General features: G+C 43.3%; 1 protein-coding gene across 1 annotated transcript in view; it reads right to left on the bottom strand.

Annotated features, from left to right (window-relative positions):
- LOC126188231 (inhibitory POU protein-like) overlaps window positions 1-20013 on the bottom strand; it is a 488073-nt gene that overhangs the window by 117370 nt on the left and 350690 nt on the right. The window lies entirely within an intron of this gene.

Below are 20013 nucleotides of genomic sequence, written 5' to 3'. Positions count from 1 at the left end.
ATGTGATAGGTTTCATTGTCCTGCTAATAGATGCCATCGTGTCGAAGAAAAACAAACTGCATGTAGGGGTGGACATGGTTCCCAAAGATAGATACATACGTGTGCTGATTTATTGTTCCTTGAAATGGCTCTGAGCACTATGGGACTTAACATCTGAGGTCATCAGTCACCTAGAGTTAGAACTACTTAAACCTAACTAACCTAAGGACATCACACACATCCATGCCCGAGGCAGGATTCTAACCTGCGACCATAGCAGTCACGCGGTTCCGGACTGAAGCGCCTAGAACCGCTCGGCCACAGAGGCCGGCCTATTGTTCCTTCCAGTACGACGAGATCATCCAGGGCATACTAAGAAAATTTCTTCAGACCATAATTCTTCCTCATCCGACCTGCGCTCTTCCGACGATTGTTGCAGGGCCGTACAGTCCAACGGCCGATGGAGCATGTAATTCATCTGAGAAGGGCTCCTACCACCATTCAGTGGACGTCCGGATGCGGTGCAAGTGTGCTGATTTCAGCCTTCGTCGCCAGTGAACAGCAGTTAGCATGGCTGCGTGAACCATGCGCCTGCTGCGTAGGCCCATATGCAGTAACAGTCGCTGGAAGGTCGTTGAGGAGACACTGCTGCTAGCTGCTTGGCCATCTGGGCGATCAACGGCTCAGAAGTTCCACGTGCGTTCGGCAGCACACATTTGTGCATTCGTCGATTCAACCCTGTCATCCGCCACAGTCGTCTGAGCCCCCGTTGTGGACAGCGCCATTTTGCCATGCACGGTATACTTTAAGCACGGTGGCACGTCAATAGCTTTCAAACTTGCTCGTTTTAGAAATGATTCCGTCCTTGGCCGAAAGCTTATGAGTGTCCTCTTTTGTACGTCAGATAAATCGCTCCGTTTCCGCATTACGAAACAACTGCACTGTTTCCGGCGTCTCCCGACGCGCTTTACCTACCCTCCTCTGCTAGTGCTGCCATCTGCCGATTGTGAGTGGTTATTGCACGCTGACGTCGAACATAGGAGGTGGTCACATTAATGTGACTGGACCGTGCGTTTACCAGAAGTGTTGTTTCTATGATTGTAGGTAGGCAATATTCAGGGGTGGTAGACAGTATGGACCAAAACATGAAAAAACATCTAAAACGCGTACTTTAAAACCTATGGGTACTTGTTCATCTTCGTTGCGTTGAAGCACATCTCTTCTCCTTAACAAGTGCCAATAGCTCTTAACGTATGCATTTTGCACCCTACGCTTCGAGAACTTTTTTTTCCATGCAACCACCTCTGAGAGTTATCCACCCTATAGTTTTAACAACATTGCCGGTACACGTATTCTAACAATAAGAGGTAGTAGAACAAATTTCAACTATAACTTTCGACTCGATCGTTTTCGGATGAGGGTTTCTTACCTCAGACTGGTGCAGTTACCCTCTCCATCATCTCTGAAAGTTTGTAGCATCATCACTGAATCACCTTGTATGTAAATAGCATACTGGATAACATCGGAAGCCCCATGGGCTATTCGCAGATGATGCAGTTGTCTATTAGAAAGTATCAACGCCAAAGGACTAGACCGATCTGCAGGACGACCTGCAGAGGACTGATGTGTGGTGGAGGACTGGCAGTTGACGCTGAACGCAAATTGCACATACATAGGTGAAGAAATCCACTACTGTACAGTTATACGATTGTTGACAAAGCACTGGAAGCAGTGACTGCCATAAAATATAAAGAAGTAACTATCTGGAGTGACCTTAAGTGGGATGACCACATAAAACGATTAATAGGAAAAGCAAATATCAGACTGAGATTCACCGGAAAAATCTTAACTACAGGGTTATTACAAATGATTGAAGCGATTTCACAGCTCTACAATAACTTTATTATTTGAGATATTTTCACAATGATTTGCACACATATACAAAAACTCAAAAAGTATTTTTAGGATTAACAAATGTTCGATATGTGCCCCTTTAGTGATTTGGCAGACATCAAGCCGACAATCAAGTTCCTCCCACACTCGGCGCAGCATGTCCCCATCAATGAGTTCGAAAGCATCGTTGATGCGAGCTCGCAGTTCTGGCACGTTTCTTGGTAGAGGAGGTTTAAACACTGAATCTTTCACATAACCCCACAGAAAGAAATCGCATGGGTTTAAGTCGGGAGAGCGTGGAGGCCATGACATGAATTGCTGAACATGATCTCCACCACGACGGATCCATCGGTTTTCCAATCTCCTGTTTAAGAAATGCCGAACATCATGATGGAAGTGCGGTGGAGCACCATCCTGTTGAAAGATGAAGTCGGCGCTGTCGGTCTCCAGTTCTGGCATGAGCCAATTTTCCGCGGGCTACGCGTGAAACTTGCCCGCACGCGTTCAAGCGTTTCTTCGCTCACTGCAGGCCGACCCGTTGATTTCCCCTTACAGAGGCATCCAGAAGCTTTAAACTGCGCATACCATCGCCGAATGGAGTTAGCAGTTGGTGGATCTTTGTTGAACTTCGTCCTGAAGTGTCGTTGCACTGTTATGACTGACTGATGTGAGTGCATTTCAAGCACGACATACGCTTTCTCGGCTCCTGTCGCCATTTTGTCTCACTGCGCTCTCGAGCGCTCTGACGGCAGAAACCTGAAGTGCGGCTTCAGCCGAACAAAACTTTATGAGTTTTTCTACGTATCTGTAGCGTGCCGTGACCATATGTCAATGAATGGAGCTACGGTGAATTTATGAACTCGCTTCAATCATTTGTAATAGCCCTGTACATATAATTCATACACGTAGGAAGTGACTTACTTATCTGACCCATTCTGGAGCATTGCTCATCATCCTGGGACGATTACGATAGAAGAGATTGGCAAGATCCAGTGACAAGCGGCAAGTTCCGTCACAGGAGACTGGGTATTTGTGTTATCCTCATCATTTCATCATCATTCATGAAACTGGCGAGATTGCACTGAGCAAAGTAGGAATTTGTAAAGGCGCTGATAACTGCGCAGTTGAGCGCCCCGCAAAACGAACATCACCTTCATCTTCCAATGTATGAGGTGTCGAAAGCAAGGCGACGTGTCTGTATGGAGCTACACATCGGTTCACTGTATTCTGATCATCTTCAGACCTATCACAATACAATACTCTGATGTTAGTTCCATATCGACAAAAGACGCCTTGCCTATCCACTCACGTAGATCTGAGGAGATCATCTTTCATGTAAACTACTGATACCATAAAAACATATGTGCAGCTTAGAAGACAAAATAAATGATAAATTTTAAGTGGCTGCGCAGTTGTCACGAATATATCGGCAGCAGTGAATTTTATGTTATCTGAAGATGATCGTTTGGTGGAAACGTTATTTCATCAGCTACTATTTCCAAATGTGTAGTACTTGATAACGGGAAAAATACTCTGTTGTGGATTGGCAAGACAGCCAACCTACTATAAGAGGAAGCCGAAAGGCACGCGTTTTAGCTCACGCAAGCTGGCGTGAGGTCTGGAACAGGTTAAGGAAATGAGACTAGCAAAAAACGTACGTAGCTGCTGGAATACTTAACTTTAACCCATAATTGGTGAACATAGCTCTTGACGGTACATGTTTTACAGCATCAATAGTAACTGGTAATGGCGCCTTGCTAGGTCGTAGCAAATGACGTAGCTGAAGGCTATGCTAACTATCGTCTCGGCAAATGAGAGCGTAATTTGTCAGCGAACCATTGCTAGCAAAGTCGGCTGTACAACTGGGGCGAGTGCTAGGAAGTCTCTCTAGACCTGCCGTGTGGCGGCGCTCGGTCTGCAATCACTGATAGTGGCGACACGCGGGTCCGACGTATACTAACGGACCGCGGCCGATTTAAAGGCTACCACCTAGCAAGTGTGGTGTCTGGCGGTGACAACACATACTCTGTAGGAGAGTGAAGGTGATAGAACTATTTGTACTCGTTACAGTTAACCCCTACGTAACGAAATATACTGCCTGACATAAAAAAAAGGTAAAGTAGACACGAGACATGGTCTGATGTCAGTGTAACTTCGTAAAGGACACCCGATCATCGGGTCTGTAAATGATCAGAACTGCAATGCCGTGTGTCGGCCACCAGAGTGAATTAGTGTTGTTCGAGTTTAATGTGATACCAGATCTGGTCAGGTACGTAAATGGCGCATACAGCATCAGATGTTAGAGTAATAACTGTGAAGAACACGGAGATATTCGTCTGAGTCAGCGTTATCAGCATCTGGCAGAGTTTGAAAGGAGCCTAATAGTGAATCTCCATTTCGCCAGCTGGTCGAATTATGCCATATCCATTGGGGATTCGCATGTGACAGTGACTCAGTGTTGGACTGCACAGAAACGTTCGGGCTATCGTAACCCTTGACAAGCTACCAATCGACCACGTCTGGTCACCGCAGGGGAGGATCGCCGTACGGCGCACCAGACTGCTACTTCTTCTCATCTGCGCCTGCCGTGTGATAGCTAGTGATGAGCTCCCTGCAGCATTCTGTGTTATCCACCACCATTAGTCGGACGCTAGCAGCAGCCAAAGTAAGTAAACACGTTTCAGTGCATAGGCTACCGTTAACACCACAACGCAAACGACTGGATCTGAAGTGATGATGATGATGTTTGGTTTGTGGGGCGCTCAACTGCGTGGTTATCAGCGCCCGTACAATTACCCAATCTTTGCTCAGTCCAATTTCGCCACTTTCCTGGATGATGATGAAATGATGAGGACAACACAAACACCCAGTCATCTCGAGGCAGGTGAAAATCCCTGACCCCGCCGGGAATCGAACCCGGGACCCCGTGCTCGGGAAGCGAGAACGCTACCGCGAGACCAGGAGCGGCGGACAGGATCTGAAGTGATGCTGCAATCAGATAGCATGGACTGCTGACGAAAGGCGACACATTGTGTTCAGCGATGAATCGCCCTTCTACAGTACACGGATAACCATTGTCGACAACTATGGCCACCTGCTGGGAGGCGTCCCATTCTTCAATTGTTTTGCGTCACGATGTGGGAAGTATGACTCAGGACACTGCTGGTAGTGACTGAGTGAATTCTGATGGCAGAACTGTTCGTCAAAGGCATCCTGCGTCCTCATTTTGTTACCTGTCGTGCGACAACGGCGTGGTACCATTTTCGAACAATACAATGATCGTCTTGACATGGCACATGTCTGAATTGTCTGTGTGGTGCTGAAGTGTCCCCGTGGCCAACAACATCTCCAAACCTTTCCTCAATAGAACATGTAGATCCAGCTCGGACATCAACCCTATCCCAGTGTCAATATCCAGCATATCAAGGACCAGTTACAACAGTCGTGGGGCAGCTTGGCTCAGGAGAGATTAGAACGGCTGTCTGACATCCTTCCCAACCGAATCAGTTCATGCATCCAGGCCAGAGAGTTTACAATGTCATACTCGTAAGTGGTCTCATAGTGGCAAGTTCTCTACAAATGTGACGCTATCTCGTAATCACTGAAATAACATTACAAGCCCTATCGTTCTCCGCCTTCTGGGTGCTTTCCTTACTGGCAGACACGATAAGCCTAACTAGATAGTACAGCTGACAGCGATTTCCAGTTGTAATCATGTGATCTCTCACTCTTTTATTAAAGCACCTCTTCTCATTCTGAGCATTCAGTGCCTGCGCAGTACCTGCAGATAAAGAGAAGCAAGTTTTAACTGCGTGTTCTGACTTTTTTAAAAAGAAGAGAGAAGATTAAAACAACTTTGAGAAGTTGCAGCCGTAACAATTTTAACGTTAATAGTATCTCCTTTGAGACACCATCTGCGGCAAGTTCTGGCGCTTGTTCCGGGAACGCTATTAGAATGCTTAACGCGTAAGTGGGACATTATGTGTAATAAAGCCGAGAAGTTGTTAAACGAATGACAGAGCGGAGTGGTGTCGTGTCGCGGGAGAGCGCGGCCTGCAAGTCGTTTGCCGGTCATTATAAGTTGGGGCTGCGCGCCGCATTAAATATTTAGCGCGCGCTTGTTCGGATGTTATCGTGTGATTTACGCCCTGCGCTGGAGAGAGCACGGAACTCACGTGCCGCGCGTCGCCCAAGTGTGTCGCCACGCCTCACACTACCACCCACTCTTCCAGTGGCGCAGGTAATGCGCGCCATTTGTACTCCGTCTGGCGCGGCGTTTAGCTGTAGCGAGTAAAAATACGGCTTTCGTGAACACGTCACTGTGAAGTAAGGAATGGCAGCTATGATTACTGAGGATTACATTAGTGATGTCATACCCTCAAGAGACGGCAATAAAACTTGAGAATTAACTGAACTGGAGAGAATGAGGCACTTAGGGCTAAAGTTAACGCAAAAAAGTCTGTAGTTAATGAGTGTGCAAATTTGTACATAAGTGTTCTTTGTGATGAAGGATGATAAACGTGTGTAAACGGGAATTACGTCGCGTCCGAAACGTGAGTGTTGTCGCGGATTGAGCGACGGGGGCTCGTTGGGAATGAATTAGCCGACTGGTTAATGCGACAGGGTGTCTTGACCTAGGTATTCTGACTTGCAAATCAGGATAAGGACTGGACGGTAGCTTGAGATAATCTCCCCAACCAGTGCGTTACAATTCCTAGTTAATTTCCTAAAATGGCTTCTCCTTTGCTACTCTCACTGGTTGGGTTTCGTACCCATAAAGAGACCATGTCTTTATACTGAGACGATGATATGACAGCATAGTTCCGTCTATACTGAATATTATTGTTAACTGGTACTGTACCCACTCTACGACAAATATCTCTGACTCTCTTACTATATTTCTCTACTATTCTCAGACCTTGCCACTCTGCCGAGGAGTGCCGTGTTCCCGAGTTTTGTTCAGCCTTTCCCCTTCATCCCAGTCTGTCTCTGACATGATGTGATGCTGAAAGTCTGTTGCCTTCTCAAAGGCTCCAATTTGCAGTGAACACATAGTGTGTTGTGGGGCGTTCACTCTGTTGTATAAATAATTCAGAAGCCAAGATCGCTTAAACACTGTTCACTAGATGACCGGTTTCAACACACTAAAGGTGCCATCATCGGATCTGTGAAGATATAACATGGAGGTCTGAGGGAGGGCTTACATGAGATACACTATATACGTTACTATTAGTACAGTACCAAATACCTGAATGTAACTTAACATGCATAAATAATTTGGATATAACGATATATGAGGCAGACCAGCTGTTATAAAATCATTGTCACAGAAATAAAAATTTAAAAATTGTTTTTTAATTTTTTAATTTTTTATATAATGAGGAGACGATACATGAGGCAGACCAGCCGATATAAAATCATTGTCACTGGCTACCCAAAACGTATGTAATGAGGAGACAAAAAACGTAGCATACATCCTAATATCCTTTCAGACCTTTTTCCCGCCGTAGTGCAGCAATCTTCGTGGCAGGTCCCCTGCAGAAATATTGCGATATGCTGCCTCTACAGCCGACCATAATGGCTAAATTGTTGCCGATGCTGAGTTTTGTGCACAAATTAACGTCTCAGTTATGTCCCGTGACTGTTAGATGCGATTCATGTCGCGTGATCTGGGTAGTCAAACGAATCGCTCGAACTGTCCAGAATTTTCCTCAAACCATTCGCGAACAATTGTGGCCCGGTGACAGGGAACAATGTCATTCACAAAAGTTCCATCGCACGTGGCTGCAAATAGTCTCCAAGTAGTTTACTATAACTATTTTCAGTCAATAATCTGTTCAGTTTGACTAGAGGACCTAGACAGTTCCACGTGAGCACAAACCACATCATAATGGAGCCACCACCAGCTTGCACAGTGCCTTTGGTCCACGGCTTCGTAGAGTCTGCACCACACTCGAACCCCACCATCAGCTCTGACCAACTGAAATCGGGACTCGAAGGACCAGGCCACGCTTTTCCAGTCGTACTGGGTTCAACCGATATGGTTACTAGTCGTTAGAGTCGGTGCAGACGATGTCTTGTTATTAGCAAAGGCACTCGCGTCGGTGATCTGTTACCATAGCCCGTTAACGCCAGATTTCACCGCACTGTCCTAACGGATACGTTCGTCGTACGTTCCTCATTGATCTATGCGGTTGTGTCACGCACTGTTGCTTGTCTGTTAGCACTGACAACTCTACGCAAACGCCGCTGCTCTCGGTCGTTAAGTGAAGACCATTGCGTTGTACGTGATGAGAGGTAATATCTGGTATTTGGTATTCTTGACGCTTTGGAACTAAGAATATTGACTTTCCTAACGTTTCCCAGAATGGAATGTCCCATGCGTCTAGCTCCATCATTCAGTGTTCAGAGTCCGATAATTCCTTTCGTGGGGCCACAGCCACATCGGAAACCTTTTCACACGTATCACCTGAGTACAGATGACAGTTCCTCCAGTGCACTGCCCTTTTATCCCTTCTGTACACGATACTAAAGCCATACGTAAATGTGCATATCGCTATCCTATGTCTTTTGCCACCTCAGTGTAGGTTCCCTTTCCAGAGTACTTCTCTCTGTTCTCTTCTAGCCCTGTACTCATAATTACTTCGGAAAACATTCCATCCCCTTAAGTTGACCTAGATGTGTATTGAGTACTCTTCGCAGGGATGTAATGCTGCTGCGTTCACATGCTATCCGCTGGTCATCGCCACCGTGTCGCTGGCTGTGAACGTCGTGTGACGTCTGACACCGTCAGTTTTCGCTACAGCACTGTATCTGACTTACATGGCTTGACCTTTTTTTTCCCTCTGTATATTCGGCAGCTGTTTAGAACGGACGACAGTGGTGTAAGGGAATTTGAGACAAACAATTTGACATGGGGCGCTTAGGCTCTATCCAACCGGGAAACATCCTCAATCTGGCCAATAGAAACCATCTAATCTACAGTCCACAAGCGTCACGTGCATTTAGTCCCGCCTCTTAAGCCACCGACTTCATCTGTCGTAATAGTTTCAACTGAATTCATTTTCTCGCTAAAGTCACTCATAAATGTTAAACACCCCGTTCCTGCACTTACAAACTGTAAAATTGACGTTTGTGTTCTTCTACCTCAAAATTTTCTGAATTTTAACAGTGTAAAAAAATAATTAAATCGCCTTCTTACTATGAGACTTTTGTTCTTTCAAGGTTTAAGTTCAAATAACATAGTAAACGCCTATAGTTTTGTATAACGTTTAACCAGTGTTTTTTCTTTCATTACCGTCACGCGAACGTTAAAATTCCAATTGTTAACAAAACAAAAAATTTCGAAGACCTGACCGACTAAGCCGGTTGCATTTAAGTGGAGCTTAGGTGTCTTTGTAAGCCAATTTGAGGTTGTTTCCTGGCTTGATAGACCAAAAGGGTTCCTTATAAATTTTTTTGTATCGGCTTCCATTATATAAGTTTGATACAATGATCTTTTACACCCTATAGAGATATTTTTCCCAGGTCATAGCGAGTCGATTCCTAGTTGTATTAAAAAGTTAGTGATTATCGCCAAGAGGCCGATTACCGTTATAGCCAAGTCGTTGTAGGAAATTGAACACTTTCACGTACAGCAATACATCTGCAAGGTGACGCTAGCCTTTAAGAGAAGCAAGTGCCTGGCAACTTAACGGACCCACGGTATCCCTTTCAAAACAGCTGCGAAAGATAGTAGTACCACTTCCTTTGAAAACAGAATTTTTAAACGTCCCCTAAAGAAAACAGTAGATCACGGTTTTTACACCCTTCTAAAGAAGTTCACATGCAACCGCACGGTAGCACAGTCAGTTTCCACACCACATGGACCAACAGTTGATGTGGAATGTTAGAGCAGTATTGTTGGGTTCTGAAGTTCAATAATTTTAGGGAAGACTGCCAGTTTTCAGTGTGGTAACTGTTTAAAAATCTTGTCGCTCGTTCGTCGCAATGACTTCATTAATAGAGTGCTCTCTCTCTCTCTCTCTCTCTCTCTCTCTCTCTAACACACACCACACACACACACACACACACACACACACACACACACAATGATTTGTGTGTAATTTTCTTCTGTCAACCGAACGGTGACTGTCAATCGTATAACCTGTGCAAGTCGAACAGTTTAAGCACGCTTTCCCACTCATTTCAGTGCTATTGCATCAAGATCTTAAATGAACTTCTGATATCTGCCTTTTATTCGGCATACAGGGTGATCAGAAACAGTTTGAGAAGCTTGGAAGTGTGTTGCAGGGTAGGTTTTGCTGGGAAACAATTGCTAAGGAAAAAAATCGATACGTTGCGCCGTTTCCTAGTTAATTATCATTGAAGTTAGCCAACCAAGCTGTTGGGCGCACAAATTCAAGTGACCCACCAGACAAAATTAGTGTCAATTGTTCTCATAAGCCGGCCGGTGGGGCCGTGCGGTTATAGGCGCTTCAGTCTGAAACCGCGTGACCGCTACGGTTGCAGGTTCGAATCCTGCCTCGGGCATGGATGTGTGTGATGTCCTTAGGTTAGTTAGGTTTAAGTAGTTCTAAGTTCTAGGGGACTGATGACTACAGATGTTAAGTCCCATAGTGCTCAGAGCCATTTGAACCATTTTGCTCTCATAAAGTAGATAACAGAACAAGAAACTGCTCAAACTTTGACACAGGTTCAATCCTTACTGCTGTCCCATGTCCATTGTTTGTATCGCTCTTTCGTTCGATTTTAGGAAAGCAAACGACGAACACGTCTTACAACACCTCTCTGGAGGACCGATTGAATTTGCGCGCTCAACGACCTGATTGGCTAACTTCAATAGTAACTAACACGGAAAAGGAGCAACGTACTGAATGTTCTTCATAAAAATTATTTCTCAGCACAACGTAACTCAAAACACTTACAATCTTCTCAGACTATTTCTGACCACCATGTATCTGTTCGTTTGTATTTATCTATGACTTTTATTTATGTAACATTATAATCTCCTCGTCGCTCCTTAATTTATATTAGTGGCTTGATCATAATCACAGTGATTAGTCGAAGAGACACAATTAATTATGGACGAAATTACGGGGAGAAGCTGATGTGTCGCACTCAGGAACTGGTGCTGTAGGGCAGGTGGCCATTTTAGTAAGAGCAGACGACACAAGGGAAGAGTCTTACACACACAGAAACTTTGAAAAATTGTTGTTAAGTGCTTGTTAATAGATAATTTCCAAGTGGAAACATATCACAGGACAAGTATCATGAAAGCTCCTCCGAGAAGTGACAAAAACCGACTACTTCATTAGTTCAATTTGCAGGAACTGATGACATACATCTGTCCACAACGCGGCTGATCTCTTAATGAACACGTGATAACCGTTTGTGCTGTCACGTGATTATTTCCACGCTGTGAGAATACACGAAAAGCTCAGAAGAGGTGCCAACTATTTTATTTACACGTCGATCCCGATTTTAGCGAAAACACTCCTTACAGGTAATGGCCGAAGTTCGAAAAATAGAGCTAATATTCGAATTTTAAGGCAGTTTAGCGTGTACTAGCCCCAAATTAAGAAAGTTTAGCTCATTACATTTCGATAACGACGGTTCAATCCCGCGTCCGGCCATCCTGATTTAGGTTTTCTGTGATTTCCCTAAATCGCTCCCGGCAAATGCCGGGATGGTTCCATTGAAAGGGCACGGCCGACTTTCTTCCCCGTCCTTCCCTAATCCGATGAGACCGATGACCTCGCTGTCTGGTCTCCTTCCCCAAACAACCCAACCCCCATTTCGATAACACTTTGTGTGTTGAAGAACGTTATACTTTAAAAGTTTTGCTCCATACAATTTGAGTACCAAATGTGGCAGTAAAGTAATGCAAATGATATTTGTTTCTGCAACCACTGTCTTTTATTTGTAAAAATCAGTGTTACCCGATTCAGATCAGTTTTCTGGAGCAGCTTCCGGTCTTCGTCACACTGCTGAAAAGAGTCAGTTGAAACGCCCAGTTACGCACCTTTGGCTGTTATTGACTGTAACAAGGTGACGTCATTTTAAGTTGTTCTTAATCTTGAGAAACAGCTAAAAGTCACTCGGTGTTCGGAAAATGGAAGGTTGGAGAACGGCAGAAATATTTCGATATTGTTGTTATTGTCAGTAACTAGTTGATCGAAAATGGCAGTGTGACAGAGAGCATTGTCATGGTGGTGTATTACATTAAGTTCCGTCTGAAACAGAGCATATCTTTCTTAGCCTTCAAGGATTTATTTATAATTACAGGATTCGAGAAAAATATGGAAACACCAAAAACACAACACATCGCCATGGTTAACACGGGGTAGGAAAACCGTAGCTATTCAAAAGAACTACCAGCTATCTCGGAATCGATAAATGCAGCTCCTGTACGGTTTTCAAGGGACTGTTATACCATTATTTGTGCTAAATGATGGCATGTTCAGGTAACGGTGAAGAGGTGGTCACCCACCGTTCTCCCAAAGTAGAACACAATGGCTCAATAATATTAAGATCTGGTAGCCGTTGTGACCAGGGGGATTGCGACAGTTCATCCTCGCGCTCGGAAAACTAGTTCTAGAAGATGCGAGCTTTGTCAACAGGAGTCCTGTAGTCTTGGAACACAGCATCTCCATCGAAGAATAAACATTCTACCATGGGCTGGAGCTGATCAATCAAAATTGTCAGATAATCGTTGGCAGTAATGCGACCTTATACAACAAACACGCACGAGGCCCATAGAGTACCACGATATGGCTCTCCAAATCAGCACCGAACCCCCACTGTGTTCCACTGTTGGGACGTACACTTCGCCAGATGTTGCAAACAGTGTGAAACAAGATTCGTCCAACCAAGTGACATTGCTCCATACTCCACGTTTTGTTTCTTCGACACCACGTTTTCCTGTTACGGGCTTTGCACCACTGATGAGTAGTTTTGGAATTCCAGATCGCCCTCCAGTTTCTTACTTATGGGCCTCACTTCGTGGTGCTTTGATGCTGACAGGCACGAGAGCGACATCCAGTTCTACAGTGATTTTTACAGCTGTCGTCCTCTTATTTTTCGTCATAATCCTCTTCCGTGACCGTCTGTCACAATCACTCGACACATACTTTCGACTGCGTTGAGATTTAGAGGATGATGTTTTTTTCCGTAGGAGGTATAAATCTTTTGTATGGTGCCACTTGAAACACGAAACACTTCGGTCACCACTATAAGAGCACCAACAAACTCACACAGTTCGAATTTTCACATACCTTGCGAACCATGGATGAAGGGTATCAGACGGATGCCATATTCCTTGACTTCCGGAAAGCGTTTCATTCGGTGCCCAGTGCAGACTCATAACTAAGGTGCGAGAAAATGGGATTGGTTCCCAAGTATGTGAGTGGCTCGAAGACTTCTTAAGTAATAGAACCCAGTACGTTGTCCTCGATGGTGAGTGTTCATCGGAGGTGAGAGTATCATCTGGAGTGCACCAGGGAAGTGTGGTAGGTCCGCTGTTGTTTTCTATCTACATAAATGATCTTTTCCATAGGGTGGATAGCAATGTGCGGCTGTTTGCTGATTATGCTGTGGTGTACGGGGAGGTGTCGTCGTTGAGTGACTATAGGAGGATACAAGATGACTTGGACAGGATTTGTGATTTGTGTAAAGAATGGCAGCTAACTCTAAATATAGATAAATGTAAATTAATGCAGATGAATAGGAAAAAGAATTCTGTAATGTTTGAATACTCCATTAGCGCTTGACACAGTCACGTCGATTAAATATTTGGGCGTAACATTGCAGAGCGATATGAAGTGGGACAAGCATGTAATGTCAGTTGTGGGGAAGGCTGATGATCGTCTTCGGTTCATTGGTAGAATTTTGGGAAGATGTGGTTCATCTGTAAAGGAGACCGCTTATAAAACACTAATACGACCTATTCTTGAGTACTGCTCGAGCGTTTGGGATACCTATCAGGTCGGATTGAGGGAGTACATAGAAGGAATTCAGAGGCAGGCTGCTAGATTTGTTACTGGTAGGATTTGATCATCACGCGAGTGCTACGGTAATGCTTCAGGAGCTCGGGTGGGAGTCCCTAGAGGAAAGGAGGCGTTCTTTTCGTGAATCGCTACTGAGGAAATTTAGAGAACCAGCATTTGAGGCTGACTGCAGTACAATTTTACTGCCGCCAACTTACATTTCGCGGAAAAACCACAAAGATAAGATAGGGCTCGTACAGAGGCATATAGGCAGTCATTTTCCCTCGTTCTGTTTGGGAGTGGAACAGGGAGAGAAGACGCTAGTTGTGGTACGAGGTACCCTCCGCCACGCACCGTATGGTGGATTGCGGAGTATGCATGTAGATGTAGATCTCCGTCATAACGTACTCACAACTATACAGAACACTGTTCGAACACGAATAACTCTTGCAAGTACTTAGGAGATTGCACGGGTGCTGTTCCTGGTAAAATACAACGGTGCCACCTGCAGGCTTGACTAGCACCTGCATTTATGGTCAAATTTACATTTCTCGCGGTATTTCCATATTTTTCTCTAACCGCTGTACTTGTAAGCATGTTTCTCTTATTCAAGGAGTCTGGGTTATTTTAGATTCAATTGAGAATTCTGCAAACACATTCCTCGCATTGTCGCCTGTTGTGTTGTGAGATATTCTCGCAAACGCCTTGGAACAGCTCTGTCTCGTTTCCAAATTTCTATTAAAAAATTGATGACAGTGATATTGAGGCTTCATTCCCAATAGACTAGTTAGCGGGAATATAAATGTACTATCCAATCGTGCGGTGGCGTTCTCGCTTCCCGCGCCCGGTTTCCCGGGTTCGATTCCCGGCAGGGTCAGGGATTTTCTCTGCCTCGTGATGACTGGGTGTTGTGTGATGTCCTTAGGTTAGTTAGGTTTACGTAGTTCTAAGATCTAGGGGACTGATGACCATAGATGTTAAGTCCCATAGCGCTCAGAGCCATTTGAACCATTTGAACTATCCAATCAGTAGAGCCATTCACTCGCTATATGCGGTCGGCGCTTAATAATGAATCGTGCCTCGTAGGAATATTGCAAACATGCTGTAGGACAAAGGAAAAATCGTACTATTGGTCATAGCATAGTTACATGCGTCAATGTAGCTCCGACAATAACTAGTTAAATGAATATAAGCATCTACTATACCAGAAAAATAATTAAATAGAAGCGGAGCCAATTGCGTGGACGTGACAGTTGTTTGTCGGACTAGGGAGGGAAAAAATATTTTGGAAGGAATGTGGATTACATGGTAACGAAATGCCGGGTGCTCAAAAAGTCAGTATAAATTTGAAAACTAAATAAATCACCGAATAATGTAGATAAAGAGGTACAAATTGACACACATGCTTGGAATGACGTGGGGTTTTATTAGAACCGAAAAATACAAACGTTCAAAAAATGTCCAACAGATGACGCTTCACCTGATCAGAATAGCAATAATTAGCATAACAAAGTAAGACAAAGCAAAGATGATGTTCTTTACAGGAAATGCTCAATATGTCCACCATCATTCCTCAACAATAGCTGTAGTCGAGGAATAATGTTGTGAACAGCACTGTTAAGCATGTCCGGAGTTATGGTGAGGCATTGGCGTCGGATGTTGTCTTTCAGCATCCCTAGAGATGTCGGTCGATCACGATACACTTGCCACGTCAGATAACCCCAAAGCAACCATAGACTGGGGACCTGGGAGGCCAAGCATGACGAATGTGGCGGCTGAGCACACGATCATCACCAAACGTTGCGCGTAAGAGATCTTTCACGCGTCTACCAATATGGGGTGGAGCGCCATCCTGCATAAACATCGTACGTTCTAGCAGGTGATTATCAGCCAGGCTGGGGATGATGCGATTCTGTAACATATCGGCGTACCTCTCACCCGTCACGGTAGCAGTTTTGCTGTCCAGCGCCATCTGTCGGACATTTTGTGAACTTTGTTTTTTTGGTTCTAATAAAACCCCACGTCATTCCAAGCATGTGTGTGAATTTTTACCTCTCTATCTACATTATTCCGTGGTTTATTAAGTTTTCAAACTTATACTGACTTTTTGATTACCCTGTATATGCTGAAACATTGCACTAAATATACTGCAGAAACCGAGTGCTGAGGTTGGTCCACAGTGGAACTAAATCTGGTAACTGTTTTAACATGTTGAAAGCACTGGATTGGAAAGTGTGATATAACTGATGAGCTGAGAAAATAATTTTGGAATAGCGAATTGTAAGTGGAATTTCGTGAGGATTGTGTTGTGTCAAAACTGAAAACAGATTTAAGGGAATTAATAGCACTAAATGAAATACGGTTTTTACTGCAATCATAACTTTAGTCTGGGGAACGATCATGACAGGCCTATCACCATGAGTTTTTCCAGCACATTAAAAAAAGTGCTTCCAGAACAGGTTACTAGAGAGTGGACTTGTTTGTATTAATTGAATTTTACTGCACAGTTGGACGAATAAATGTGAATTAGCATGCGTTATGTTCTGACTAACAAATATACACAGAGGACCATCGCGCCACGGTTACAACAGTGAAGTTCCTTATAACCTCCAGTAGATTTGCCGCAGTACATTCCAAGAGACGCATGGACCACTCGACTGTATCTACACTATAGTCAACAGGGCTTGTTTCACATCACCTAGATAAGCCAGGTAACGACTCTCATGTCCTACGTGTGTTCTTCGTACTAGTGTGACATAGCTTGGAAATGATGGCAAGGTCAGTTGCCTTAGTGAAAGTTCATAATTCAAGCAATGTGCTATAGGTGAACGAACCGTCGCATATCGTCGACCAATGGCTTCCGTATTAGCAACGAGATCACATCAGACTTCTGTATTATTCCCCTGTAAAGTCGGTAGTACATTCTCCCCTTTTATACCGCGTATGCACTTTGCACGCAGAGGTACTACCAACAACTTTGATTCACTGGTGTCCGCGTTACGCAGGGCACTCTGAATATATGACATAAATGTTTCGCCGACTTCTACCAGCAGTAGGAACACATTTACGTCACCATCCTGACATTATGTAGTGGCTAAACGAGTTCATATTTGGGTCCCTCAAAGAGCTTTGGACGAATTGTTTCACCATGTTTTCGACAGGGAAGATGTTCTCGGTTTTCCTTAGTACTTACTTCAACCGTTCTTGCGTAACTACATTTAGCAGTGGAATGTAATTTAGTGGGGTGCCTTTTACTGTTTGACTACGACAGCTGGAGCTCAGAACTGTTCAGAAAACTTTTCAAAAAGACTGTACGCATGGTGGCACTCTGTATTAGTTAATTAACAATAGAAAACAAACACTACACACACATTTCATTTTTCTTATGGTTTGACAACAAGGGTCTCATCAATAAAAATGTTCTGTCTCAAATCGGTGACTTGCATCTGAGGATATAATTAAGTAGTATTAGGATGCTATAAAAACTGATGGAATGAAGCATTCCAACGTGGGCAGGTGAAAGCTTATTGACATTAAACTACTCAGTTAGTTAGTTACATGTTCCATAGATATGATTTGGAATGAGTCAGTTTACAGGATATGTATACATGATTAGTGTTTTGTAAGCCAGATACCATTAATAAACAGCAATTTGATTAGTTAAGATTATCGTTGATGTAAGCGAACCTGCTTCTTTGAATAGTTTTTAAAAATTGAATCATCTCGTTTTCTATGCACTTTGAGTATGCTAAGCTAAGTGGAGAACTGGTGCTCTTTCTTTGCTTCCTTCAGCGCCAGTAGTAGTCATAATGTAACAAGTGAAGTACATATTACGACCTTTCAACGTTCCAAAAGCTCTGAAATTGACAATTATTCATTTTGACAGCGGAGCCAATCGGTCGAATAGAAGCCTGGGCAAGGAAAAATAATCTCTCTTCAGCATTAAAGCAAAATTTATAGCTCTGTAAAGGATCAGATTGTGTAGATTCTAGGTAATCTTGGTTCCCTCTGTAGTCTCTGTTCTTTAGAAAATGGATTGACTATGTTATAAAGAACATGCCACGCAGTTTCTTCACGAATGTAAATCTGCAGATTACGATAAGGACATGCTTATTTTATATAAATAACTTAGATAGCGTTATAACTGCTTGGAAACTAAATCTATATTTCATGCACCTTCGTTATTGTAGCCAAGTAAGCATTGACAAGTGATTAGAAGAATAATAATATTTCTCCAATTTCACAGTAAACTTATATACAGGGTGGGCAAAAACAGTGTGGAAAGCTTGTGAGGGTGTTGCAGGGGAGGTTGTCCTGAGAAATAAGTGTTATTAAAAAAAATTCGATGCGTTTCACCGTTTCAGAGTTATCAGGTCGCCGAGCGCGCAGTTTCAAACACTTGCACACGCTAAAATGCGGTAACGCACAGACCACATGTCTGTCCGTGCATCACTTGTTCAAATGCTCATTACCAGTTAAAATGTGAGTTTACCGGAAGTAACAAATTTAAGATAGGAAAGCAAGAGCTACTGTTGTCCGATTTGAGGACACCAAACGAAGAACAAGTTTGGCGATATTGTCTCTGGCAGGCTGCTTCAGTTAGCTCGCGTGACGACATGATTTTATAGCTTCAGTGCTAAAAGACTCGAGAACGGCACAACGTATCAAACTGTTTTGATAACATTTATTTCTTATCATAACATCCCCTACAACATCCTTACAGTCTTTCCAGACTGCTTCTGACCACCTTGGACATTGGTGAGTTGAACAAGTAGAAAAATTTCACACGTATTCACAAGTGATACAATTCTTGTCAAACAGCCATTTAACAAGTCTTGTGTTATAAATGTACACCTAGTAAAATAAAATTACGACACATTTGGAAAAGAAATCTTTTTCGTGTGTATATACCATTCTTTTGTCTTGCCAGTCGAAGTAATGCTTTGTAGCGTTGGAATCTCCTTATTCGGATTATAATTTGTAGCGACAGTTAGGCTGTGCAGAGCAAAGCAGTGATGATTATGTACAATTGAAGCAGCGACGATATGATGTAAAAGAGTATGCAGTGCATTTCAGTACATTCAACTGACAATATTTTCATTAGTGGTACTTCTGCAACCAGCATTGCAGGCTATGAAAACAATGTCGCTAGTTTTGCAACTGCTAGTGCCGTCTTCTGGCGTGTGTATATTTTTTTCTCGTTTGAAATAATTTTGGAAAGCTGTAGATGTTGTTAAATGTATCTAATATGACAAATATTTACAAATGTTGTAGGGGTAACCTAACGCTGTAATTTATAATATTAGAAGAAAAGACTACGTGATGTGAAATAGTTTATTTCATGACCGGTTTCGACAGTAGCTAACTATCATCCTCAGATTCCCAGATGTACGAATACAATTAATTTAATATACAGTAGTAATGTGCATTAGGGTACAACACAAGGAAACATATCAATTATATGGCAGTCACGTCGACGTACTGAGAACATGATTACAAAAATACAGCTCCACAGTGGTTTGTCAAATACATAAAACTTGCTAAATTAAATATCCATAGCACCAATAAGGAGCACAGGAGCAAAAACAGGTACATCATTAAAGATGCCTGGTTATGTACTTTTCTGTGCTGTCTGTGAGCCATGTCAGAGTTCATTGTCAAGTTGGAACTACGCTTCTTTCTAGTTTATGTATGTAACATGGTTTAAAATAAATTTTGTTGAATAGTTGGTTAGTACAATCTGCGAAATAATCGCGAACACATTGTTGCGTTATTGGGGTGGCGACGCCTGCTGACTGACCTTAAAACCACTTAACATGGACTCTAAAACGCAGCGGTTCAGCCTTCCTGAGTCGTCGTCGACGCTTCATCTTGTAGATCTGACAAACTAGCGTGGAGCTGTATTATTGTAATTGGAGCATGTTCTCAATGTGTCTACGAGACTGATGTGTAACTATTTCTGGCAGGTATGTAATTTGTATTATTCATGGTTCCTTGTCTATAGCTGTTGGACGACCATGCACATTACTGAATTAACGTTATTCTATCTGCATCTTGAGAATCTGAGGGCGTCAGCTAATTACTGTCGAAACTGGCCATGAAACAAACTATTTCACATCAAGCCATCTTGGCTTTAAATATGATAAATTACAAG

Source organism: Schistocerca cancellata, chromosome 5, assembly GCF_023864275.1.
Source record: "Schistocerca cancellata isolate TAMUIC-IGC-003103 chromosome 5, iqSchCanc2.1, whole genome shotgun sequence".
Lineage (NCBI taxonomy): Eukaryota > Metazoa > Arthropoda > Insecta > Orthoptera > Acrididae > Schistocerca > Schistocerca cancellata.
The sequence above is the reverse complement of the archived record's forward strand: the minus strand, read 5'-3'. Positions and strand labels throughout refer to the sequence as shown.